Source organism: Numenius arquata, chromosome 2, assembly GCF_964106895.1.
Source record: "Numenius arquata chromosome 2, bNumArq3.hap1.1, whole genome shotgun sequence".
NCBI lineage: Eukaryota > Metazoa > Chordata > Aves > Charadriiformes > Scolopacidae > Numenius > Numenius arquata.
In genome coordinates, this window is record NC_133577.1 from 30633243 (window position 1) to 30660212 (window position 26970).

At 38.6% G+C, this 26970-nt stretch overlaps 1 protein-coding gene across 1 annotated transcript in view; it reads left to right on the forward strand.

Moving 5' to 3' along the window:
• CRIM1 (cysteine rich transmembrane BMP regulator 1) overlaps window positions 1–26970 on the forward strand; it is a 189355-nt gene that overhangs the window by 14880 nt on the left and 147505 nt on the right. The gene's annotated exons all lie outside the window — the stretch shown is intronic.

Genomic DNA, 26970 nt, shown 5'->3' on the forward strand with positions numbered 1-26970 from the left:
GTCTCTTTAGAAGTATTGATGTGACTGAACCATGAATAAACACAGTGGATTTTAATAGCAAAGGCAGAGAAAAAGGAGTAGTTGTTGATTATACTTGTATCTCTTCTTATATGAATGAATTGCTATTTTCTTCAGGTTTATATAACAAAGAATTAATTTATTGCTCGTATTTTTCAGTTTCCATGTTTCCTTGATCAGATTTGCAGTAGACCACATGTTTATCTTCTGCACACATACATGATGGGTTTTTTGTTTGGATTTTTGTTGTTGCTTATGGCTGAACTGGAATTGAGTTGGCTCAAATCTATCCAGTTGGAATGAAATTCCCATGGCATATTTCTAGGATTGTTTTGAACAGCTATTGAAGGTTTGATCTTGGGCCCTTTCTGTGATGCTGTCGTTACTGTTTATTTTCCAAAGTGTCCAGGAATATGCCAAAGTTGATTAGGGGTGTGAATTTGCTTTATGAGTCTGCTTTAAACCAACATTTAAAATAATATTGCAAAATTAAATATATTTATTAAGGCTTCTAATGCTATTTAAAGTTACCGTCTTTGAGTTAAGAACTCAACATGTGATCTGATGTCATCTGTTATTCCTTTTGTGATAAAATTCTTTTCTAGCTACAGAATTTAAATAAGGAGGTTTTGTGAGAAAAACGTAGCTGGTGAAAACATGTTCATTATTGTCAGTCATGATGTTGGTCACTGACAGCATATACAAGTTCTTCGTGTGGTCTTTTGGTGTGGTTTTTCTTTAGCTCTAGGAAGAGGAGAGGCACAATCTTTGGCCCTTTATTGCTGTAGTAGTGGGCGGTAGCATACATGGGTTCTTTCTTTTTTTTCCACTTGTGAGCGTGTGACTAAGTCTGTAGTAGTTCAGCAGGGCTTTATTGGCATGACAATTCATCATGTGTTTAACTTGCTAAGGAAATCTGCTGTGGGTGCCTTTTTGGTTTTTTTGCAGACTCGAAGAAGTGGACTTAAGTTTGTGGAATGGCATATCTAAAGCCTTCAGCAACCTCTGGTTTGGGCTAGATTCCCATTTTAAAAAGAACAGCATTTTAAGCTTAGCTATGAGGTAACAATATTCTGCATGTAAATGGTCTGGTATGACAGCAATGGTGCAGTCATTTTTGAGGTGTTTTTTTGTTTGTTTTCTTGGCTTTATTTCTCTTTTGGGGGGCATAGGGAGTGTGTTCTTCCAAAGCCTCAGACTATAAGGCTTCAGTAGAAGAGTTTAGGACCTGTTGTTTTTCAGTCCTTCACAGATAAGAAGGATAGTTGATGCAAGTGATGAAACAACAATGGTATCCTTAAATATCAGAACTCTGGGAGTTTTAAGTTGAGTGTTATAACAGTCCAGCTTGTATTCATAAGAATGTGAATTTGCATTTGCATCCTTGCACTATGAAACCCTACCACCAAGGAATGTTTAAAGTTAAATCCATATGCACTTTCTAATAGAAGGGCAGAAGTCATAGCATAACTTTGATTTGTCTGCGTTTGACAGCTGTAGTCGGTCAAATCTGCCTACTGTGTTTTGCACTGTAAATGTTTATTCTCTCTTTCTCTAACTAGGATTGGGAATTGAATGCTAACTGCTTCTGGAGGTTGTTTCTTTAAATGTATTACTTCTTGTTTTGGTTATTAAAATGTATGCTTCATCATGTACCTAAGCTAATGGAAAAGAAGAACAACCTTTTTCCGCTTGCGCTTGCCACCTCCCTGTTTGTTAAGCAAGCCAAGTCTCTTAGGTAGAGTGGGATAGCCACGTTGGTGTGTCTGAGCCAGTATTTGCTGTTTGATTATTTCAGGCTTTCAAAGTTTACAGTCTAAAAGTTGAATTAATCCATTTAGAAAGTCCACATGAAACATGGATTAGGTAGTATGCAAACCAAAGGGTTCTTTGAGCATGTTAAAATAGAGAAATCTTTCGGTTTCTTTAAGGCAAGCTAAGTCTTAAACTGTAGTGTCATGTAAAAAAGGGGAATTCATAAGATCTGTTAAATATGTCTAATTAGGATTTTCCTGAAATCCAAAGTACTAATGTATACTTCACTCTTTTGGCTTGTCTGTTAAAGACAACAGCAGGAAGATTTAAAACTAGTTATTTAAATCTTGAAATGTTCTATTAGAGTCTGCCATGGAAAGTGGGACCAAGAGAGGGTAGTTGAACTTCCCTGTCCTCACCACACTTCATATGGATAATTAAATACACAGTATGATTACAAAGACCTAAGTTGAGCACATGAATGAATATGCCACAATCAGAGTTTCTGAAGAAAACTTAAAGAAGAAAAGTGCCATCTAAGCAGCTACTGCCGTGTGTTTTTTACTTTGAGGATACTTACTAAGCAGTTGAGAATGTTTTGTGTTGTTTGGTGATGTGTGTCACTCTGCAAGATTTTTGATATCTGTTATAAGTTTATGTATCATTCACACGTTGATGAACTTCCATGAAACAACTGAGGCGAGGAAAGGCACTTAACCTCATCCTGCTGAGGGGAAAATGGACAAGGTAGCTTTCCTTCTAATTATGGAGGTAATTGGGAAGGGGGAAAGTCCTATCAAGTGAACTCTATTTTTTTGGTAGTACTGTTCTCAAAAGCACAGCTGAAATAGATTTATAACTTTACAGAATATTTGACAAATTGGAACCTAGAAAATTAGTAGTATACAATGGCATCTAGAGAAATTCTGGTTCAAGCAGTTTCATTAAAGTTGCATAGCTATGACAGGTTGTCTTGGATTGTATAAATTCATTTCACTGAGGACCCGTCTTTGTTACCTGAGCAGTTGAGGCAAGGCTATTATAGAAGCTAGCGGTGCTAGATCAGTGTGGTTTGCTTGTTCTGATTAAAGTCTGTCTTCTTTCTCTCTCTCTTTTTTTTTTTTTTTGTTTGTTGGATTTTTGATTGTTTCCTTGAAAGAAGAAGGGAGGGTGTGGTTAGGCTGCCCCAACCATACTAAGTATACGTAGGGCCATTGCACAAGGATACTGGTGCTGATGCATAGCGTTAGGTTGATAGAACTGGCAACTACAGCTGTATGGCTTGCTGAAAGCTGCCTTTGCCTGCAGATGTGGAATCTGTTCCATAAACATGACCTGGTAAATAACAAGTGGTGAGCTGAAATCTGGAGTTCCATTTCCAGATATGAATTTGTATGTGCGAAGAGGTCAGGTCTTTTACGTGTACTTTGGTTTCTTGTCTTTTTGTGCTCGCACCTTCCCTTTCAAGTGCCTCTTTTGTCATCTTCCTTTTTTTTTTATCTAGTTTGTCTTGTACTTAAGCTTTTCAGGCTGTGTGTGGTCTTCCCTTCTGGGCTTGATGTCAGTTCTAGCTTGCTTACTTAGCTAACCCAAAGCATTTTTTTTCTTGTTACCTTCATATAGGGTCTTTCTTTCCCTATCAGCTTGTGTCTGCCTGCCTTCCTGGGCTCCTCATATTTTGTTCTGCCTTTCACTTTCCCTGCCTCCTCTTCTTGCTTTCTTTGCCTGCCTATTTCATACTGTTTGCATCCCAATTAACTTAAGCTACATGAGGTAAATAAGACAACTTTCTGTCCTTTCCCAAAATCAGGCTGCATGGACTCTAAGGTCATGTTGCTTAGGTGTCATTGACAGAGCCTGAAAGCCATGTTCTTTATTTTCTCTCCCAAAGTCTTACGCTGTCCTGAACTGGGGAAGCCTGTAATAAAACAGATTCCCCTTAATCTCTACACAAATGTATGTAACTTGTGTAGGGGAGCTGATGTCTATTTGCAGGAAAGTATGGAGAGAGTAATATGAGGTCTCAGTAATACAGGTACTGAAGACAGTTGTTGTCCCCATCCCATGCTCTTGTTTTCCTGTAAAATAGAAGGATTGGATATGTTTGAAAGAACTGGTAGGTATCTTCTAACTAATCTTCATGTAGACATACTGCAAATGTTCCAAGACTTGTTACTTGAATAGATTATCAATAGCATAAAGTACATTTATGCCTTAGAGGTCTCCCAACTCTATTGCCAGGCTTAAAGTGCCTAGTGACCTTTCATATAGAAGGTTTGTATAGAGGTCGTGAATCATCCTACTGTGAGGAAATGCACACGTTTGGAGCTAGAAAGAAACTGTCTGGAAAAGCTATCACATAACTAAATAATAATAGACTCCTGTGTTGGATTGGTTTTTTTTTTGTTGTTTAAAATGCTTTTGCTTTTAGTTATTGTCTTGATGAGTGCCTGCTCTGATATGGTTCAGGAAATCCTGTGTACTTGAGCTTAGAAAGCTTGTTTCTATTCAGGAGACTGCTAATGATGACAGCTTGGTTGAACTTGAGCTGCTGGAGTGGACTCTGGAAAATATGGCCAGAGGGTGAAAATTGACGAGATGCCATCTGTCTGAGCCACAGTAACAGGCAGAAGTCTAATAAGCTGCATCTACACATTCTTGCAGTCATGATCTGCTAAGAATTAGGTGCAGACAGTACAGAAGAGTCAGTTCTTCAGACTTTGTGGGAGACACTGAGGATTGGGGGTGAGGGAAGCAAAAGAGGAAGTAATTTTTTTTTTAATCAATATACATTTGTAGGGCACTGGTAGGTGGTAGCATTGAGAACTTGCGTAGTGCCAGTCCAGTTACCTCAAAATCTTGCCTAGCACGTATGAAGAGTCACGAGGGAGTCAGTATCTGAAGTGGCCCAGCCTCTACAGTTTCAAGGACTGTATTCCAGTTCTGGAATCTTCTTTCTCTCTGGATGCTAGGCTCTGGCAGCAGTTCAGGTAGCCCAGCAGAGCATTAAAGAACAGGAACCTAAGGATGTTCTTGAGCCTGGTCCTTCTCCTCTACGAGAGCAGGTTGGGATCTGTGTGGTGGTGAGCTGCTCATGGGGAAGGAGGCAAGCCTTGCTGCCTTTCCCCTTTGGAGGCAGCGGCACATCTTTGAGGTTATAGCTATTCTAGCAGAGAATGTTATTTAAGGAGTGAGTTATCTCCTATTCTGGGAGGTGGGGTGAAAGTCATGAGTCAGAGGCTACACAGCGTAAGTGCCACCAGCCATAGAAAAGGTGGTGGTTTTGTGTCTCCCTCAAAGTGCACTTGAGATCTAAGAGGAGAAACCCATTGACTTTCTTTATCAGTTCATAATCTACCAAAAGGATAAGCATTTTCCATGTCAAAATTAAGCATGGTCTTTATTCAGAATATATGTGAAGGAAAAAATTTGTACCTTTTTTTTGATGAAAGATGCAATTAATCTTTTAGAAAAATGAACACCCTTCACTTGCATCTATCTCTGTGTGTAAAACCTGCTGCTGATACTAAGTTATTGAAACACTTATTTTAAGAGTTGCTTCTTGGTTACCTGGCTTCCATCTTTCTAAGCTATTCACTGCTGTCCTTCATAGGTGAAAGAAAAAGGCCTTTCAAGTCACTGGTATCTATTAAGCTGGCTTATTGCAACATACTCCTTGCATTCCATTATTTTTACATGTAACTGAATAACTTTATACTGGCAAATGTTGCAATACCTGTTAGACCAGTCCTGGAATAATAAATGTGAGAAGGTAATTTTATTCTGAATGCTTGTTTGGTTGTTGTTAAGTCTGATTTTGTGTTAAACTTCACTTGTGTGGTCTTAATGGCTGCAGCAATGTTGAAAAACTAGAACAGAATAAATCCAGCTTTATGCTGAATTACCAGGCAAGGAGGGGAGTGAAATACTTTCAAATGTGCTTAATCTGATACACTTTCCACTCCTCTCGCATAACAATTAACGTATGTTTTTGCTCAAATAACTGAACTTTGAAGGTTGGCATGTATTTGCAATAAGGAATGCAAATGTGGCAAAGGTCCAGATTTTACCCTTGAACGTGCTTGTAAGAGCCAAGTAAATGCATTTGAAGGCAAAATTTCAAATGAAACATGGAGGGAAATAGCAATATAGCTTTTGGCCTTTGTTTCTGAACGCATAGGTAGAGAAGGAAAAACCATTTGATGTGGAAACCGTACAGATTAGGAATACTGATATAAACTTGAATACACAAAGAAGTCTTCCAAAAACCAAAAGGGAGGAGAACTCATTAATTGATAAGAGGGTCTTGTGACAGTGGCACATCTGGCAGTGCAGTTGCCTTCACAGCATAACAGAGTAGTGTTAAATTTGCAGGACTTGTCACTTTTCTGACTCTAGCTCCTCGGACAACTGTTTCCTGATGAAGGAAGTATGATCTCTTCCTAATTTATTGGCTATTTTGGCATGTCCTGTTTTTAAGGTGAGTTATCACACAGAGAACATCTGTGCCATGAAATTTCAAGCTAATGGTAAGAAAACCTTGCAGAAGTTTCAGAAAAATCAAAAGGGAAAACTGACTTTCATATTTCTACATTAATGTGGCTGGATACCTAATTTTAGACTTAATTATATTATGAATAGTGCTGTTTGTATTAATGGGGGAAAAACTGCATTGCAGAAATTGTTAGGAGGGAAGATAGAAGAAAACTCAAAACTGAGCAGCTGGTTAAAGAAAAAAAAGCAGGAAGTATTAGAATCATAGAAATGACTTAACACTTGTAACTACTGCTCCATCTTTACACTTCTATTTTTTCCTTGCCTTTTTATGCAAATATGTGTTGTTTCTACTGTGTAGTAACTGAGTTTATTTTCCTTCTGTGCTACACTTGCTCATGTGAGCTGCTGTGCAGATGCCACCCTTGCCTTTCCTTCTTTTACATCCAAATCCCTCAGGTATCTAGTGCTTATGGAGAGGGTACTGCATCTTCAACTTGTGTGTGTAACACTTCAGTTTCCTTCAAACCTGCAGTTTCTGGGATTGCTGTGGACAGAAGTGTAACCTTAACTTGTAGGCCTCAGGATAGGACTGTATGACAAATGCATCCTACAAAGCTAGCAATCAGATGTGGATGGTCAAAGTGTGGTTGATCTTGGAGACAAAGGAGCATTCTTCCTGACTATTTCTGTTTCAAAAGCTTACCTGCATTAATCTGAAATGGCATACAGGATAACCTGTTGTACCTTCAGCCTCTATAAGAGAAGGAAAAGAGCAAACTGGGTATCCTACAGCTGGTAAGATCTTGCTTTTGATAAGTTCCATGCCTTCCAAATGTTCTTTTCTGTGCTGGCAAGTAGGCTGTGCTGAAGTATGTCCACTTTAACTGTAATGGCAAGTTACAAGTTTTAATGAATGCTTGTTCTTAACTTCTGTTAAAACTGGGGAAGAAAGAAAATGGAGCAGGTGACTTTCAGCAGAACGCTTCCAGATACAGTGTTGATTGAGGATCAAAAGTTATCTACACGTGACAGAAGAGACCTGAGCAAAGATCTCGAATTGAATGATGTGTAAACATTAGGCTAATGTTGCATGCTAGCAGGAAGCTATATATTCCTGTGGCACTTGGTGTGCTGGGTCACAGGCCCTGTTTTGACAGGACAAGTCTTGTTTGGATATATGCAGCATTGATGCTGGCAGAGATAAGTGAATGTTGGATTATTGTATCCAGTGATAGTGGTATCAGTGACACACTGGTTAATAGGACAATTTTAATACAATGGTTATGTCTCTATAAATAACGAGGAACAATTTGTTGGAAAATAAAGTTGTCTTTTGTTTGATCGCCTCCAATGGACTTCATAATTGTCTCTTTAAAAGAGTACCAACACTTTGTAATTCTAAATGGTTGAGTGGCATGGTGACAAACTATTTTAGCTCTTTGCCTCCAAATAGGCCTTGAATTATTTTGTGAAATTTTGTTGTTGTTTTTTCTAAATAGAACAAACACTGTGCAGCTTCTACGGCATCAAACTAACTTTTCTGTGCAATGTAATGAAGCATTATCAGTAAAACGTTTGTTTGTGATAAGATGGACGGATGGAAACTTGAGTTGAAGCAAGATCACATGAAACAATTGGGTCTTGGAGAAGCTTTGGTGAAGTTGGATAATCCCTTGCAGCAGATGGAAGGTGGAAGGGAAAAGGAGAAAAGAAAGAGCAGTGTTTCTGGAAAACTTCCATTGGTTCTACTTCAGAACAGGCTGAAGATACGATGGTTAATAAGTTTGGTTTGCCCTGTCAGCTTTTAAGTAGAGCAAGGATACTTGTATAGCTGTTCCGACTATACCCTTTTCAATATGCTTAAGAATCTAACTCAGTCTATGCTTTCCAACTTAAACATTCCAAAAATGTATATAAGCCTGTTTTTATCTGTAATCTCTACTAGAAGATGCAATATTTCTTTCCCTGCATATACAAAAGCACTTGCTAATTAATACGGTAATAGAAGATGTCCCTATCAAGTAATGTGCAAATGTAAAATTTCTGCTCTGTAAGAGAGCAAAATGATTAATATTGCTTGTTGTGATATTAGTGTGATAAGAAAAACAAAATTATTCCCCTTCCAAAAAATGTTTATTATAATAACATTTTGTGTTCTCTGCATTAACTTCTCTACACTATTGTTTTTCTATGCTGATAAACTCAGGGGAGGCTTAAATTGCTGGTCAAACCCTTGGGATCTAGCTGAACTCCTGCCCCTGCCCTGCCCCCCCCCCCCCCCCACCTCAGCCCAATGTTCCTCTCGGCAGCAGAGCTGACCTGCAAGGAAAGAGTCCCTAGCTTGTTTCCATATTCATCAGAAGTGTATCAAAGACTTAATTGTAATAACCTCTGGATAATATCCTACTTACAACATTATTTTCCGAGATTTATCTTGGGGCTGCACATTGTGCACTAGCACCTTTTTAGAGAACTTTGCATTACTAACCTCTTTTCTCCAGGTTATCAGTCCTTATGAATTTGAGTAGAATTAGATCTGGCTGATGTTATGTGACAAATCCATAGTCTGCCTCTCCCTTTAAGAAAGGAGTGGTGTGTGTGCGTGCGCTTGTGTGTGTGCAAAACCACTCTAGGTTTTCCTGTAGCCATGACTGCTTCAGTCTAAGTAGCTGTAACTGACCACTGACAAATCCAGTAATCTAGGCAGGAAGCTTACTTCTGAGCTTATTACGCCTGTTTACCTGTTAGTCTGCCCTTCTGGGCTCAGTAAGAGCAAGTGTTGCTTGATTGCACCTCCCTACCCCCCAGAAGTCCCCCTGCATAAAACTTTTTAATAAGTTCCTCTTATAAAGACCTCTGAGAAGAATTTCTCACCCTACCCCAGAGCATTAGCAGGGATACAGCTCACAGTATGAACAAAAGTCCAAACATCTGTTTAAGGGTGTGGAAACTACCTAGTTGTAAATAGACTTCTCAGGACTCAGTTCCACCTTTCCTGGTGACAATGCAGTGAGATGGTCCTTCAGCTAGTATCTTTATGTGCTGAACCTGAGCGTAGGTGGTATGTGTGTGCCCTCTATGGATGCTTAAAAATAAAATGCCTGCTCTCCAAATGCTGGGCTGTCTGTCTGATTACTACCAATATATTTTGGGCACATGTTTGTGCTTCTAGTTACTGATCAATGATTCCTCTAGACAAATACTTGGGGAGAGGGTGTGTGTTTCTTAGGTGAAACACTGACCTTGAGGTTGAATGGCCTTCTCAAAAGAATAAAAAAAACCTCCAAACACGCAACCAAAGGCATTCTTAGCCTTAGCGCCGACAAGCAATAGCTCTACCCCTTCCTGAATTCCTGCGCATGTTCTCTTCCCTCTTGTTTTAAGTTCTTTATTCAAAGTGTTTCTTTACATTCTACATACATTCTTCAAATCCAAGAAAACTTCCTTTCTCACTGATGAAATAACTTATGAGGTACATTAAATAGTTAATCTGGAATCAGATATGTTATGTCAATTTATGTTAAAAGATGTAAATTCTGCCTTTCTAGCCAGGAGAAGTAAAGCTTTCACTAACTGTTAGCTTCAGTTAGGGAGAGAACAAATAGTACTTTTTTATGATCAACTTTGTTCTAGGGACATATAAAAATTGTTGTCATAGTGACAAACCAGTCTACATAATTTGAGGTGCTAGAATTTAAATGACTTGTCAGATACATAATCCAGAATCGCAGCTTCTATAAATGAATGCACTAATATGTTAGATATTAAACATGTTTTGGCACTACCATGTAACTTCAGAAGGGCAAAGAAAACACTCCATTGTTTTAAAACAAACAAACAAAAACCCCAACCCTAAAACTGGAAACGCAAATCTACTTTTGACCTCTGGCTAGTAGATGCAGTCACATAGTGTAGCGGAGGAAATGCCTGACATTCTGCCTCTGAACTGGGGCTTCCAGCTCTTTGGCACACTTGCATGTGTAGGTCTGATGTTCTTTTCTCCTTAGTTGTCATTGCAGACTTCTTTTAGAAGTTGATAGGGCACAGAATAATGCCAGAAGCAGCATGTGTCATCTTTCTGCTTTGGGTCTTTCTGTAAAATGTATTTATTGAGAGTTTTGAACATGAGCTCCCACTCTCTTGTATGCTTTTAGAAACCAGGTTAGAAGATGAGTATCACGATTTTACAACTTCAGTAAAAATACTGTATTCTGAAAAACCAATTTGGATGCTTCTGAAGAAGACCACTTCAAATATCAAAGATTGTCCAATAAACTTGTGACTGATATACTATATACTGGAATGCTGGATAAGAAACAAGGTATAAAATAAGTCAAACACAATTTTCTAATTAGTGTGCTGTTACAGTTTGTGGGCAGTGTGGGTATTCCTTACCTGGATAGAACACAGGTGACAAAACTAAAATATCAATCTCAATGCTGCTGCTTTTCAAAAGTCATACTCTGTACTGCCTCATCAGCCATGGAGTTAGAACATGTGTAACTGGGTCTGCAACACTGTTCTAGGCATCTATTCCTTATTTGCCTTCTGTGTGCAAGTCACTGCTTTCAGCTTCCAGCTTGCAATAACTGGATACCTTCTTCTGGGGCTCTGATGTCCTGCATTGTAGGCAGACTGGGTAGAAGGACAAACACCTTGAGCCTGGAAATCACCTGCTAGTGATATAGAACTATCAGGAGCTAAATCCTGCCTCCTTGAACTGAATCTGTCCCTGAACAGGGTGCTAGCAACTCCCAGATGTCCTGAATGAGAGGAGCAGAGTAAGGCAGGTCTCCTCATGCCATCTTTTCCAGAAGCTGAGATGAGAAAGAAATACCTATCTTTATTTTTCCCAGATATCTCTTTCTGGTGTTGGAAAAATAAAATGCTTAATAGATCAGTCTGCTTATGTTGTTCCTTGTGCTACTTTAGGTGTATTAAACAAGAAATTGAGTACTTCAGGGAAGTGGAATTTTGGGAGAACATAAAAATAACCAGGGGTGGATGGTGCTCAGATCCTGACTTGAGGGCTGTATCTTGATTGTAAGGCTCCATTGCTTATAAAGAAATGGGTGAACTGACTGATTCACTGATGGGTTGGGATCTCTTACAAAATGTGATATGTTTAACATTTAATGACTGAGTTTGACATGCAGGTCTAGAGATTCATAGAAATGAGGGGAGAAGAAAATTATTGCCCTCCTCAACATATAAACTGTGCTATTTTAGAACTCTGTATTACTGCATAACATTATTCTAACTTTATCAAGATAAAAAAAGTGTGTTTCCTTAATATTTTAAAATCTCTGTAGTGTGGTACTGAGATTTCTGAACCAGACCTGTGGGAGCTAGCACCATCTAAAGGGGTGATACACATCGCCACTGCCTGAAAACAACCTAGTGGCATCTATGCCATTCTGAGCACACAATTTATTGAAATGAGGCATAAATGAAGCTCTGGTTAACATCTAACAGTCCCTTATGGGTATTTTTGCTACATGAGGAACTATGGTTTACTACTGTGCCCTGCAAATTCCTTGGATTGCAGCTGACTTTTGAGAGGTTTTCAGCACTAATGTGAAGTGAGTTTAAGTGAAATCTGAAAATTGAGATAAAGGTGTACTTTCACTTTAGCACATCCCTAGCTTCTTTTGAATGATACCCTGGCATCTCAGTAATTTGAGTAACTTTCTACACGTAGATTAGAGTGCGAACGCTCACTGTAAGAAAGCCTAACACTTTCTGTGCTGAGCCATCGTTGGTTTGGTTCAGGAGGCTGCAAAGAGAAGCAGTCTGTATCTGGCTTTTACTCACAGTCCTATGTTTGTGAAGTACTGCTTTGCCAACACATTTGTTCCAACAATCTGTTTTCCTTCTCGATCCTAGGGACTATTGCTGTGAAAGCTACTAGCTTGTTAACAAGGGAAAGGGTCTTGCTTTCTAGCAGAGATCTAGTGTGTCTTTATAGCTGCAGTCAACAAAACTCATCACTGATTGATCAAACATGGCTACACATCAAGGTACACATGTACCTCTTTTCATCACTGTGGTTGTTCTTGCATGCTTGTTTAACAGCTATACCTTACAGAGCTGGAATTCAAATCTGTAGAATACAGAGGAAGAAATGAAACTTGCTGAAGTCTTCTTCTATTTTCTGATAAAAGTCCAGCAGAGAGAGATCTGTGAATCATTGCTAACTCTGCAGTATTGACTCACCTGTGGTCTCCTATAGCAGATATTCCTTTTTTTTTTTTTTTTTTTTTTCCTCCTTTTTTTCCCCCACCCATTGGGGTGGGTGGGGAAATTGCCATAGGTTGTAGCTAAGGAACTTTGGGGGTGGGGTGGAGGGATTGCTATGGTATCAGAGGAAAAAACTAGAGATGGCAGAAGGATAGTACTTACAGCCGTATAGTGTTTGTGATCTTGCTTATGGTTTTTTGGGGTGGTGGTGGTGGTGTTTGTTTTTGTTTTGTGGCTGTTTGTTTTTTTTTCTGGACTGAAATTGAAATATCCGAACCTATCTGCTGTTTATTAAGGAGTCTGTAGTAGATGTAGCCCAGAAGTAGTCATGGCTTACCAGGGTTACAAAAGTTGACAAACGGGGCTGGAACCTAGACCTAGATGGAACCATCATATAGTCTAGCAAGATTATGAGATCATTTCAAATTGCATTGTCAAAACTCCCATGGAGGAAATGTACCTGTCTTACAGGGAAAAAAGTTGGTTGTCATCTGTCTATGTCTGTGTGAGGTGCATTCTCTGACAGTCCCTTTCATAAGATTTCATTTCTTAAAAAAAAATTAAAATAAAAAGAGATGCAGTATGCCGCTCTGTGTTTTGTAGTCCAGAAGTTTGGACCTATCCGGACTAAGTTGGATGAGTGATACTTCCTTTCTCATTTGTGTTTTGTGTAAACAAAGACTGACCTAGTTTAGGCATTAAAGTGCTTCTGGCTTTGAATCCCAAGTGGGAAAGGGGGCTTTTGAGTTTATGGCCTGGGAAAAAGGGTGGTTTCTTCTAGTTGCTTGCCTTAAGGAGTTCCTGCCTCTGTGCTCCTCTGTGTCCCTGATGCCTTGACATGACATGCTGTGGGTCCATGCTGTGAGCTGGGCAGGGGAATCCCTTAAACTGTTGGGGCTGACAAAGGTCCTTTATTGACAAACTGTGATGATGGTGTAACGAGGAAACGAGGCTTTTATTTTCTGCTTTTGTCTCTCAGTCTCTGTCTTTTTCTCTTTCCTACCCATGATTACTTTTGAGATTTATTGGATTCCAGCAGTTATGACAAATGGATAGGGACCTCAAAGATACTATAATACTGCAAGTACTGAAAATGGGCAGCAGACTGAGAGAGACCATACAACATGAAATCAATTTCAACATTAGGCAGCAGAGTCTACAGGAGCTAGAGGAGGGATGAAGAGAAATATGCTATGACTGTCTGAAAAGCTAGAAAAGCCTCAATTGAAACTTGTCATCTTGGGTGCTACCGAATGCAGTTCTGAAATGAAGCCGCAGGGAACGAGGCTTGGTAATTTCAATACTAGTGAAACCACATGTTCTTTATTCTGTTCTGTGCTGTCAAATGCTTCCAGTTAAATAAAATAAAGTGAAGGTAATAATAATATGGTAGAAACGATAATTTGAGGCTCTTGGTGCCACTAGGTGGCAGAACCTCTGCATCTGTTCTGTGGATGTCTTTTTCTGTGTCTTGATTCTTCATCTGAATATATTGAAAATACTTTTCAGCTATAGAGTAATGAGAACAGACAGGGGTGCTTAGATGCTGTCCTAATAGGGCTCATATTGGTCGTTGTTGTGGGAAACGTGCAGGGCTTTCAACTCTCTATATCCTTTATTGGTCAGACTTCTACCGCTTCTGAAAAGCCTGCTACTCAGAGCAATTGCTTGCGTTTAGGTGACCACACATGACTCTCTTCTTTCCCTGTTTCTTGGCTCTATTCTTAATGAATCAGAAATGAGGAGATGACGCAGTGATGTTTGAGAGGAGTGCATTGTAAGGACTAGCAGCAGTGGCAGGGGCATGGAGATAGTGAATCTGAGTTTATAGTGGAAGGCATAATTTTTGAGTGGTGGAAGCTTACAGTGTTGTGGAGTAACTTTTTCATGTTGGTGAGATGTTGTAGCTGAATAAAGCTACCGCTTGGAAACAAATGTATTTTGAAGCAATACCTGTTAATGGTATCTTTAAAATTCCTCTTCTCTTAGTGCTAGTCTTTGATTACAATGTGCTTGTCGTCCACTCAGTGCAGAAGATTAGTTTAGTTTAATTTTATTGCTGTTTCATTGTACAGAGCAGCTGGGGAGGTGGTTGAGAACAGCCCAAGAATAGGGCCATTGTCTGCCTGTATTTAATGGTAGAGGGCTGTGTAGGTCCTGGGTGTAGGGACATGGTAAATTCTGCAGTTATTATTGTATGTTTATATATTGTAATACTTGAGGTACAGTTCTCATCTTGCATTTGGGGATACATTGGGACCAAGCCAGAAGACATCCACAACCTTGTAATCTACTTCGTAGTATACTGTCTCTTCTAATGAAGACCTTGATGGGTAGATGCCTGGTAATGAGTCTGGTAAATACTAAATGACAAATCTAAAAGCAACAGTGTGGATTTCTTTCTTTAGGTGCTGTATTTTAGGAACATCTTCTAGATATTTCAATTTGAAGTATGAATACTGATTAAAATTGAGGTGTCAGATTTCAAAGCAACTTGATTAAAGTTTTTGAAAGGGGCTAGAAACACAAGAATGTGATACCTCCTCTGTTGCAGCAGAGCGTCAACTGTATACAAAATTCAGGGCAGTTTAATACAGATACTTCTGTTTGCCTATGAAGAAATACGAAGGGGTGCCAGCTGATTCCATTTGTTGAGTACCCGATGGTTAGTTTATAACTTCATTTTGCAGTTCTAGAATAATCACATGAATGAGAATGACCTTTTGAATTTAGTGTCTTTGAGGAATTGTACAAGTCTCTTATTTCTCAGTAAGTCCAAATGAAAGTTCGTACGCAAAAGGCTTTTCCCTGCTTCTAATTTTCTTCCAGTGCTAGTCAGCTGTGCACAGCCTTCTTACTGCTTCCCTTACACATCTACTGTTCCTGGCCCTAACCATCTTTTCCCCAGCTCCTTTGCATCAAATCGGTCCTATCTTCTGATGATCTTGGGCATGCCCACACCTTATGGACACCTCATTCTTCACTTCATCCTCCGTGGATCTGCTCTGAACAGTTGATCGGGAAATGCAAGTGCTGTTGCAGCCTCTGTCCAGCTCTGCAGTACCGTTTTGAGGATGGGGTACGGATATTTGGGAACGTCCGCTCTGGGTGGTGCTAGGTTCAGCTCTCATTCTGGTCTGGTTTGTTTGTTTCGGTTTGGTTTTTTTGTTTGTTTTTTAGAAGGAGATATTAGGCTGTCAAATGCAGGCAGTATGGCCTATCTTGAAAAGCACTTTATTGGTACATGAAACTGGTTTGTCTTTACCGTTCATTTAAACTTATTAGTGCTTGACTGAAGAGCCTTTGTGGAACACATAGGGAATGTTGAAGGAAGTACCATGAAGGAAATTCAGCCAAAAGTTAGGGTAGTTTGCAGAAAGGTGCTACTTTGGCTGTAGGTTTGTTTATCATAGGAAGATAAGTTAAAATAAAAACCCTAAATACCAAAAAGTCAGCTGTTTTTAATGTAAATGTATTTTCAAAAATACACTATGCTGACAGAAACGCTTGAAGCCTTTTGATGTTCAGAATTATGTGTATGGTTTTTCTCTTGTATCCTGTTTGTGTCATCCGACTCCATATAATGGCTACCTGCAAACCAATACCACAGAGGTCGTTCAGCAGGCTTTATTTGTGGTGTAAAAGCTATGGGTATTTATGCATAATATAGGCTTATTTTTGAAAATTACTTATCTCTAATATATGCCTTCAGTTCCTCATTTGAAGTTATTACTTTCCTACTTCATGTAGTATTGTGAAGATGATATTGCTTAAAATATGAAATATTTTATTTTTTAATTTGTTAATATTTTTAATATTCTAAATTTTATTTAAAATATGAAATATTAAAAAAGATAAAGTTTATGTAGAGGTTGGTTGTTATGGTGATAACCATGTGAATAGCAAAAGTTTTATGTTATTCTTTTTTAAATCAGAACTTGACATTTCTTTAAAAATTGTGTGTAAAAAGCAGTCGTCTTTTCAGAGAGAAGTGTGGTGACTCTACTTCCCTCTGCCGTGTTGAAAATAGCTGGTGGTTGGACCTTGGCAACTTGAAAGCTCTGACACACGTAATCTATGTGATGCCTGGTGAATCTTATTACTGTCGTTTAAGCCTGGATGTAACATCCCAATTTTGTTGACAGTGTTGAAGTGATGGTGATTTCTGACGAAACTATTGCAGTGATGTTGAGAGAAAATAATGTCTTAAGCAAGCCTCGCCAGCCCTCAGATGCTGAAGAGTCCCAAAGCATACAGTGTGTTGGTGAAGGGGATTTCTGAAAAAGAAAATAAATGCATTGTGGGCATGCGGAGACACTAAAAAGACTGTTTTACTGATAATATCCTGAGTACAATTCAAAAGATAGCTGTGGGGTAGGCATTCAGAGAAGCAGTATTAGAGATAAAGGTGTATTTCTGTCCTATGGATGAGAGGATGACTAACGTTGAAGAGAAGATTGCCCTTGTTCCAGAGGTCTTGTGTGGGATCCTGATGGGTTTTTGTCTCTTTAGAGAGAGGAGCTGGAAATCCACAGTGAGGGAAAATACGTTACTACCATTGGGTTACATTAGGCCTTGTTTTAGAGAGTGTGAAACACTGCATGATGTCTGGTTGTGAAACTGGGAGACACACATGCTTGAAGAGGGGCTTGGCCTTAAAACAGTTTTATCTTGACTTACAGCATTATACCAGCTGAGACTGTATGATTGCAGCGGGCTTTATTTAGAAAGGGTGTTTCTGAATTCCTGAAATTATGATGATCCTTTAGTTGCTCTGAAATGAGAGACAGAAAAGGCTGACAGTTCTGGTTTGTATGTCCAGATTGTGGCTGTGGTCTTGTCAGCCTGGGGAGAAAAGAGTTCAAATAAGTTTTGTGCCAACATCTGTATGAAGAAGTTTAATGTCAGCCTTGCAGTTCTTTTTCTAGTTCACAGTAGACACAATTGCTGACTGCGATGTAGGTGTTTTAATGCTGAAATATAGCTTGATGTGGGATATTCTCTTTCTGCTTACTTATGAGAGTGCCTTTGGGGAGAAATGCATTGGTCTTGTGTGTCTTGTGCCCTCTTACGGACTGGTGTCACCCTGAGCTTTTGATTTTTGGATTGCTTCTGTGACTCTGCCTGGCCAAGAAGCTAGACAATGAAGTTTTGTAGGGTCTTTGTACTGGGTTAAGTAAATTAGATTTGGACTGTGCAGCCAGTGGCTCTTACCAGCTCCAGCGTGATCCTTTTTAGCAGGTGGATTAAGTCTATCAGCTCTGCAGTCCCTGGCTTCCATCAGTGTTGAGCCTGTGGATTCGTTGGCACTGGAGAAGGTAAGTCCCTTAAAAGGGAATTTTCTTTGGAATAAAAAAACCAAACCACCAAACCCAGCATCATTTTCAGATAGTTTTTGAGGAAGTAACTGTAAGAGTTAGCGCTGTGCATTTAGATCCTTATGAATGAGTTTCCTTCCCAAGAAAGCTATCTGAGGTCTGTTTTCCATTAAAGCTCTGTCACTAATGCTGTACATGCAAAGTGATCACACTGTGATCGTAATTCTTGCAGAGAAGCATTTTCTCAGTGTGGTTTTTGAGGGTCACCAAGTTTTGCTGGACCCAAGGGGATCACAGAGTATTCAGGAGCAGTGCTGTGGCTCTTCCTCCCACAGCCATGCTCTGCTCCATTTGGCTGGGGTAGGAGATGAAGAACAAGCTGCAGTTACTGCAGACTCTGCAAGCATTTGCAGAAACTAGTGACAGCTGATCCTCTCCTCCGAGGGGGACAGGCCTGCTGCTGCTCCTCGTTCTTCTCTGATACAAAGAACTGTGCAAGAACAAATGAGCCAACCGGGCTTTCCAGAAGTTTTGAGACTCTCTCCACTTGCGCATATGAAGGCGTTGACCTCCTTCCCTAAGGGCAGTGGTAGAATCATTTTCTTTCAAGCATAATAAGTGGTTGTGGCCTTCCCTGCCCTGTTAAGACTTAGCAAAAGGAATGCTAAACATACAGGTGTTTTATCTGTGAAAATGTGAAGTATCTCTCTTATGTCATGAAGTTTTCTACCTATTGTTAAGAAGTTCCTAAATGAACTGTGGCTCTTTACGTCCAAAGAAAGATGAAATGATTGAGACTTCCACTGTCTGTGGCTTGAGAAGATACCTAGATACTTGCAATTCTTATGGTTCTGCAGTGAACCTTGTTTAGGAGTGGAAGCAAAGATGACCTCTGTCTGAGTCTACTCTCTCATCTGCTCACCCTGCAGGTCCTGGCCACAGGAATTCAACTGCATCTCAGTTTTCAATTCTTAATCTGTAGAACAGGAAATAAAAGTTAGAAAGAGGGAAGAGCATTAAGAAAATAATGATGGATTAAGAATTTAAGAATCGGGGAAGAGGTATAAACGTTGAAAACTGTCCCTGGCTCACTATATAGACACTCATAATGAGAGAGGTTCTGGGTTTCTGATACACACGGGGTTGAAGCTTCTCTGCAGAGGATACTGAATTTTTGTCTTTTTGCCTGGAAAACAGGTGCTTGAATCACAAGCAAGCATTCAATGCAAATTATGGTATTGGTGCACTGTAGTTTTCACTTCTGAAGCTTCTGTTGTAGCAAATTTGAGACTACTATAATCCATGTTATATCATTGCTATCTTGATTTGGAAACTTCCTCTTGGTTAGCCAACAACATGATGGAAACTATGAATCTTCTTTAGTTTTCTTCTTCATTTTATCTGTTACAGTCTTCTGCTTCTAGTCACTTTCTTTTACATACTAACATTTGTGTTGACTTTTTCTGAGCTAGTAGAGGAAGCATTGTGTTCTTACATTCACTTAATTCACCTCTAGGGTTAACATTTTAGGGAGTTCACCATTCTCCATAATAAAATCCCTTCTCCTCTCATCAAGACATCTGCTTTATTCTGTGCAGTATTTCCCCAGAAACTATGAAATGTTCCCACTTTGATATTATGCCAAAATTGCTGCTTGCTAATTGCATGTGGAAGTAAAGGATAAGTTTTTATAAGTTTTTGCCATTGTTTATAATACTTTTGCTTCTGCACTTCCATGGTCAAGAAAAATAGTAATTCTTAAACCTGTTACTAGAGTTTAGTCATAAAAATTTTAACACAAGCCCCACCTAAAAAAAAATTAAAAATCAATGGTTAGAGAAGGTGGGAGAAGCAACAACCACTACCTTTTTTTTTTTCTTTCTGTCTCTTCCTTATGGAGAAGACATGGAGATGAAACTGAATTAATTCCCAGTATTTTGCTCTTGCGTAGACCTATTTAGATCCCCTAGTATTGTGCAGCCTGACTGTCAGAATTTCATTTAAAAAAAAAAAAAATTCAAGTTTTCTTATTTTCTTTAAGTTCCATGTTATATAAGAAGCAGGTTACTTTTGCTAGGTCTGCAGACCTATAATATATGCTATGAAAACCATGAGCACCGAGAGCTTCCTAACCTTTAGGTATGGTGGAAACTTCCTTGGTTGCAGTCATCAGCTCAGAAGCAAACTCATTCTCCTGCTTTTCCATCATGCTTGTCCTTTTAACATGAAGATGAGTAACATAAACAGAAGTAGTCAAAACTGGCTCCTTGCCAGTTCTTTTAAATTCTTGTGTGAAAAATTTCATCCTGCTGGTTTAATTTTTGGGTTTTAAAATTAACTTTATTAATAATTGTGGCAGGTCACAGAGTAGATTTATCTTTTCTAGTCACTTTTGGAATATGAAATATTTGATATGAATGTTGAATATATCTTACTCTTTGTCCATTAAATACTTCCCCCACTTGCACTCACATTGGGGACAAATCTTTGCGAGCTGTAGTCTTCACCTGTAGTATTTGTAGTATGAATTCTTTTTTCTCTGATGTGTTTATACAGACATAATTATTTTTCATAATTCCACACTCATCAACATTCCTATTATAGTGTGCTCCCATTAGTTCTTAGTATCGAGTAGTGATTCTGTTTTATTTAATATTGGGAGTTTTCCAATTGCTTTTTGTTATAGCACACCAATAATTCTGTTCAAGAATCCTCTTGTTTTATGTATATGTGTATATAATGTATGTGATTTTAGATTATCTGTTTTTATATTTTTGTCAACTGATATATTGCTGACTTCATTCCAAAGTGTCAATTTTAAATAGTATCTTTTAAATAGTATCTAAAGATTTTGTTAAAGGGAAAAAAAAAAAAAAAAGGACTTTGTGTCCTGTAAGAGTTGAAGAGCAACACTAAAATATTTTTTGAGTAATATGATATTGTACACAGCCTCATTCCTGTCTCTGCATTGCCTGCCTGTTGCCTTTTACTTTCAAAGCTGGTGGTACAGGTAAACACTTCAAAGATTGAGGAAGAGGATGCACTTGAGCTCCCCTCAAAGCACTTTAGAGAGGAAGTACAACTGACCCATCAATGAAATTCTCTATACAGCAAATGCTGGTAAGTGTGCTAAATGAACTGAAAAAAAAGAATTAAAATGTCTATGATCTTTTAATTTTAGCAGTCCTGTGATAGGACTGTAGTGTCTAGATGAAAATATATGTTTGCTTTTCAAGTTGAATGGTGCTAAATTAATCATCCTGTCTTTAATTCTTCCCTTGTTTTGTCTTGGATCAACAATTGTCCATTTCTGTCAGATAATTCAAGAAACTACTTTCCCTAGGCTGCTGCTTTTCTTGGCTGACTTTCTTCCTTACAGCATATTCTCCTGTTCCTTTCACAGTAAGAATATTTCTCATCAGCAGCTCTACTTACCCATATATAATCTTAAAGCATAGCTTTTCTAGCCGAGGAGGGAATTGTTTCATGAAGTATCTGTGGAGATGTGTGTGAAAGTATCTTAGATCTGCATTAAATCTTGCTGATTATTTGCTAACAACAATTTGTTGGGTGGTTGTTACACTCAAACCATTTTGAATCCATCTGTAATCAGATTTACTTTGTCTTTCTAAGATGTAGGGATATGTTATGTAATAGTAGCTAGGTGAGTGTCAGCTGAATAAATTGTAACTGCTCTTGTCAACATGCTTAATTTACTGCAAATGCAAATTAAACTTTGTAAGTTCAGTTGGGATTTGCATTTGGGACAGAGTTAGCACCCTATCATTTCTTGTCACAGCTTAGCTGATAACTGCTAGCCTGTTAACACAAGGCAATATTAGTATGGTTTATGGTAATATTAATATGGCCATCTTAATTATGGTTTATGTCCTTGGCCTCGCTGGAAGTATTGAAAATTTAAAATTTGACCAGTATTATCCATCCTTGATTTCTACTTTCTTATACTGTTGCTCTAAATTAAAAAATTCTTTTTTTTTTTTTGTAAGCCCAAGAGAGCTCTTTCAAAAATAAATTAGATTTTTTGAAACTTCTTTTAGAGAAATTGACCTTGTAGTAATTTCCTAGAAAAAATAACTCAGGCATTTTGTTTTGTTTTGCCTCTGAATTAATCCTTCCCACTTCCCCCAAGATCCTAACACGCTTTTTCATTAGTTTTGTTGACTCCAAAGGTCTTCAGATGCTTAATTCCGAGTAACTTCAGATGTTACATGTTAATTTCATTTTCATTGGCTGAGAAGTTTGTGGTACCTTTACTTAGTCCCGTAATGATTGTATCCCAGTGAGATACAGAACTTTTCTGTGCACCTTTTTTTCCTGGTTTGGTGGGGTTTGTTTTGTTTTGTTTTGTTTTGTTGAGAGCTCCATGTAGCTGGCTTTCTGTCAGTAGTGGCTGGAATCATTAAATCATTACTTCCTTTCAGCATTTTCAAACATGATTCTTGATGGCTTGAGTCACTGTATTTTAAGTAAATCACTGCTTGCTTATCTTGCAGACTTTGCTTGCATTAACAAAAGCAAAAATGCTTTCTAAAATGCTAGTTGTCCCCTTTGCTGCAGAGCTATTGAACATCTTTGATAGCATTTTGCTCACTTCAGGCTTTTCTGGTGTTGTCATTCCTGATAAAACTCCTCCACGTTACAGTTACTTATGGAATTGAAGTGAACCTTGAGAAGCAAACAAGCTTTCTCAGACTTTTTTTTTTTTTCTTTAATTAAATGTGGATGGAAACCTGTGTTAACTCCAGTAAGGACTGAAGTGAATGAGATGCTGTCTCATGGTAGTATTTTGGAGGTTAAGGCTCTAAGGGAATTCCTTCACTCCAAGTTAATTTTAAACCAGAATGTAGCTATGAGGAAGCAAAATTCAAAGAACAGAAAACTTAAGACCTTCTGTTTGAGTACTGAGACACAAATGCTGTTTGACAAAAGTTCACTTTTATGTGCTGCTTCTGTCTGAAAACATCTGTACAGAAATGCCTTCCTTCAAGACGTGGAGTGATACTAGACAAGTGTCAATGTGTGTGTATGCTTTTTGTTGAGATTGTGCAAAGGGGCTGAAAATTGAAATGGGCAGGTAAGAAATGCAGTGATGCCAGTTAATAGGAACTTTGATTAAAGAAAGGAGCAGGTGGTGGCATGGCCTAGAACGGGATTTTTTAGATATAAAAACAGAGGAGAGAAACTAAATAGATTGTAAAGTGGCCAGCTTTAAGGCCCGGATGAGAATCAAAGAGGAAGGGTTGAGGTGTGCTGGTACCTGGTGTAGTGCATAGAAAGGTCTAGGAATGGAAGTAACAGACGAGGTGTCAATTACGTGATTGAAGAGGATAACTGAGAAAAAATGTGTAAGTTTAGTGAAGTTTCAAGAAGAAAAGGGAGAAGGTAAAGAAGGCAGTCACTAAGAAAAATCCTAAATCTGTAGTTGTGGTACTAGGTAAGAATAAGACAGTCATGTGAAGGCTGCAATGTGCTTGTGCTTCTCAAGAGCAGTTCAGAAGAATGCCTGTCACTGTGAATAAAAGAGAAAAGTGTCACTCTTCTTAAGGAAAATTGTCTTTCTGGATGATGAGATGAATCAATGACAGGCAAAGTACAGAAGATAGAGTTGAGTGATGTGAAGAGTATTAATTCTCTGAGGCAGAAAGGTCACCTGTGGATTGGGAATTTGAGGGCTCTCTTTTCTTTTGATTTTGACAGAAACATGACATCTAACAGAAACAAGTGATATCACCATCCTGGAAAGTCATTGTAGTGTTAAATACCTGTTGAAGGGCTTTTGGCAGCCTGAAGGTTTACAAATGTGTTCAGAGAGCATTTGATAAGATAGATACTGAGTAGTGGCAAGGTGCAGTCTGTCAGGGTGAAGAACCACAGTATTTCCCACTTACAAGCATGTTTTCTTGGGTCAACACATCTGTGTGACCCATTCTGCTCATTCAGTTACTGTAAATAATTGTATATTTATTGGTGTGGGTGGTGGGAGAGAATGGAGTAGTGTTTAAAGCAACTGTTAGAGGCATTGGTTAGGTATTTGCCTGAAGTTTTTTTTGTGCGCTTTTCCTGTGATTCTCATATAGTACCTACTGGGCCAAGATTTCTTGAACGCATAGTGGGGGTTAAATCTTCAGTGCCCTGGGGGCATTTTTTTTTTTTTTTTAAGCTACTGGGCTTCATGCTTAATGCAAAATATTTTAGTCACCTTTGAAGATTTGGAGGTATTAAATTTCTGGCTTCAACCTGGGAACCTTTAACTCTTCTGCAGTTTTCCTGGCTAATTCCATGTGCAAAGGTTCTCCATTTTCTTAGGGATGATGAGTGTTTTTGAATGACAGGAAGAATGGGTACTGCTTCTGTTTTTATTCTGGTCTAACACAAGCTAAATGCTTGTTTTCTTCCCTTTTTAATATACTTCCTAATGTTCGTATGCCACATTTTTTTTTCTGCTTGTATTTTATTGGTAACTCTGTTACCATCATTTGCGGTTTTTTTAAGCACTGTCTGAAAAATACAGATGCCCAAATGCAGACGTCTGACTCCATTTTTGCAGCGAAATTAAATTGTAACATTTTGAGTTACTTCTGTGGGAATACCTTCCAAGAATAGTCCTTGGCAATCTGTAAAGAAGAGATTCCATTCCTTTAAAATTCTCACCTTAGTGGGGTGTTGTCTGGGCCATGCTCACCTTCAGCGTAGTGAGTTCGCTGGGTGTCTCAAGTCAATTCATACAAATACCACTTCACTGACACACTGTCTTTATCTCTTCTTTCTTTATTTGGCACACAGGAGGTTTTCTGTGATTTGATTTTTTTTTTGTCAAATAATGACGATGTTTCTCATTTCACTCTTCTTTCTTAAATAGGTGCAGTTGCTGGTTGCTTACAACTACATGTAACGTGCTGTACAGGGCTAAAATAGAAAAAATTTTGAACTTTCTGGCTTTATAGAATAGTGCTGTAAATGGCAGTAATATGTGACTATCCTTGAAAATTTTATATAATTTGTGGGATCAGTGGGTTAATTTTGATTCTCAGCTCCTGAAAGAGGCACTTTCAAAAACTTTATGTAGAGAAACTTTCTTGTTAAGAAAGTTAGCACTAAGGAAAGGTGAACCTCAAATAGGAGGATGATCTCATTCTTGTTTTCTCACCTTATGTATCATCACATCAACCTCTTGTCTGTAACTAAGCTTTTTATACCTTTGAGTTCCACAGACATGAAGAGTTTCAAATGTAGTAATGCCAATAAGTTTGGCAGTTGAGATGCCTATCACTTTTACCTCAAAATAAAAACTTTGGGTTTTTTTGATAAAGCAGTTATAATACTTGGAAAAAGCATGTTATAGGCATGAAATCTTATGACAGCTTTGTCAGGTGTCCTCATTTTAGACAGGTAAATTGTCTTACATCAGCTCACATGGTTCCTAAAAACACTATTCTGCACAAGTCTATACATTTTTACATTCTTCCTCTTCAAAGACTTCTGAGAATAGATAATTTTTTCCCCTCTATACAAAGACAAGATCAATTTAGCAAATACTTTCATAAATTCCAACAGAAGGAATAGGTAAGTATAACATGCTTGTCCACAACCTTCTAAAAAGTTATGTGCATATAATGCAATTAAAGAATTTACTGATAAACAGGTACAGACAGAATAGTTTAAGATGGATTATATGCACCGGTCCTTTGTACAGTCTTTTCCCTGGAAGTTGCATCAATAGAGAAACGTAAGTCCTTTCATATCTGTTGTTTTCAAAGGACAGTAGCCAGTATAGCTAAATACTGCAGAGTTTAAGTTTTTTTGGCCTAGTAGCACGTCATCTTATCGTAAGAGAAACAATCAGTGTCTGTAATAGCAATGAAATCCTATTCCTGTGTAACTTGCTATGCCCCATTAAGTTTCAGCCGTTGTCCTAGTGTTTAGACTGCATAGATTTGGATGCATGCCTTGAGCGTGCATTGGCGTCTGTTAACTGTTTGTAGCAGCCTCTCTTTTTCTTTCTGATTTCTTTAGCAGAGGCTCCTATTTAAGAAATGTGTAACAAGGGAGAAGGAGAGAAATCATCAACAAGCCATCGCTTCTCTCCAGCCTCCTAATGCCTTAAGCAACTAGTTTTCTTTTATTTCTTCTTTGTTACATTTCGGTGATAAAGTTTTTCTGGATTCTCACATACAGTTTAGGTCTCCATGGTATGGAAATGTAACTGAGATGGAAGTGCACAGACTGGTGCTTCCCTGATGACCTTGATTGACAATTCTTTTGCTTCCTGGTAGGTGGGAGCCGTAACGCTTAGTGTAAGGACTCTGTTGTAGGCTGGAGGAAGAGGAAGACTGCAATAAACAGGACTAGTGGTAAGTAACACTCCCTCCCCTCCCATAAAAGTCCTCAACGATGTATGGTGATTGTTCTGGAAAAGGGATTGATTCTAGATGAAAATGTGTTTGTTCCTGAGGCTTCCCGGGAAACTTTCTATATTACTTATGGATGCACCTTAAACTCTCAGGGAGTCAGAGTAGCTAAGAATAGTTGTTCCAAGTACTGGGGGTACAAAGGGCACTCTGAATCTGAGCATTATTTTCAATCTCCAGCATGTGTTTGGATTAAAAGAGCTCAAATACAGTGCTGGGAAGCATATTAACAAGAGAACGTTCACCCTTGGCAAAAATTATTTGACAAAATCAGATGGAACAGCATGGCTCCCCTGTAAAAGGAATAAAGGCATTTCACAGTTATGTTGACTGTTTGACTGTATAGCATTTTGATGTTGCAGGCAAACATACGTTCATTAATTGAATTGCCTCTGATACGTGTTTGGGGTGACGTGTCTCATTCCAATACTCTTTCAAAGTCTTTAAGATTTCTGGGTGATGGTATGATGTGCTTGAGGAAGAACAGGATATTGGTGTTCACATATTGGTATCAGTAAAGTCCATAGCACATTTATTTCTAGCCAGGGGAAGAGAAGTGTGAAATAGCGACAGCTACCTATCTTGTCCATCTGTACATGAGCAAAGTGAGTGGTGCCACTTAAATTCAGTGTGTGTTGCCCTTTGTATAGCCTTACAGAACAGGCGATGTCTCGAGGCATCTGCATTTTCATCTGTGTGATGAAAATTATTAG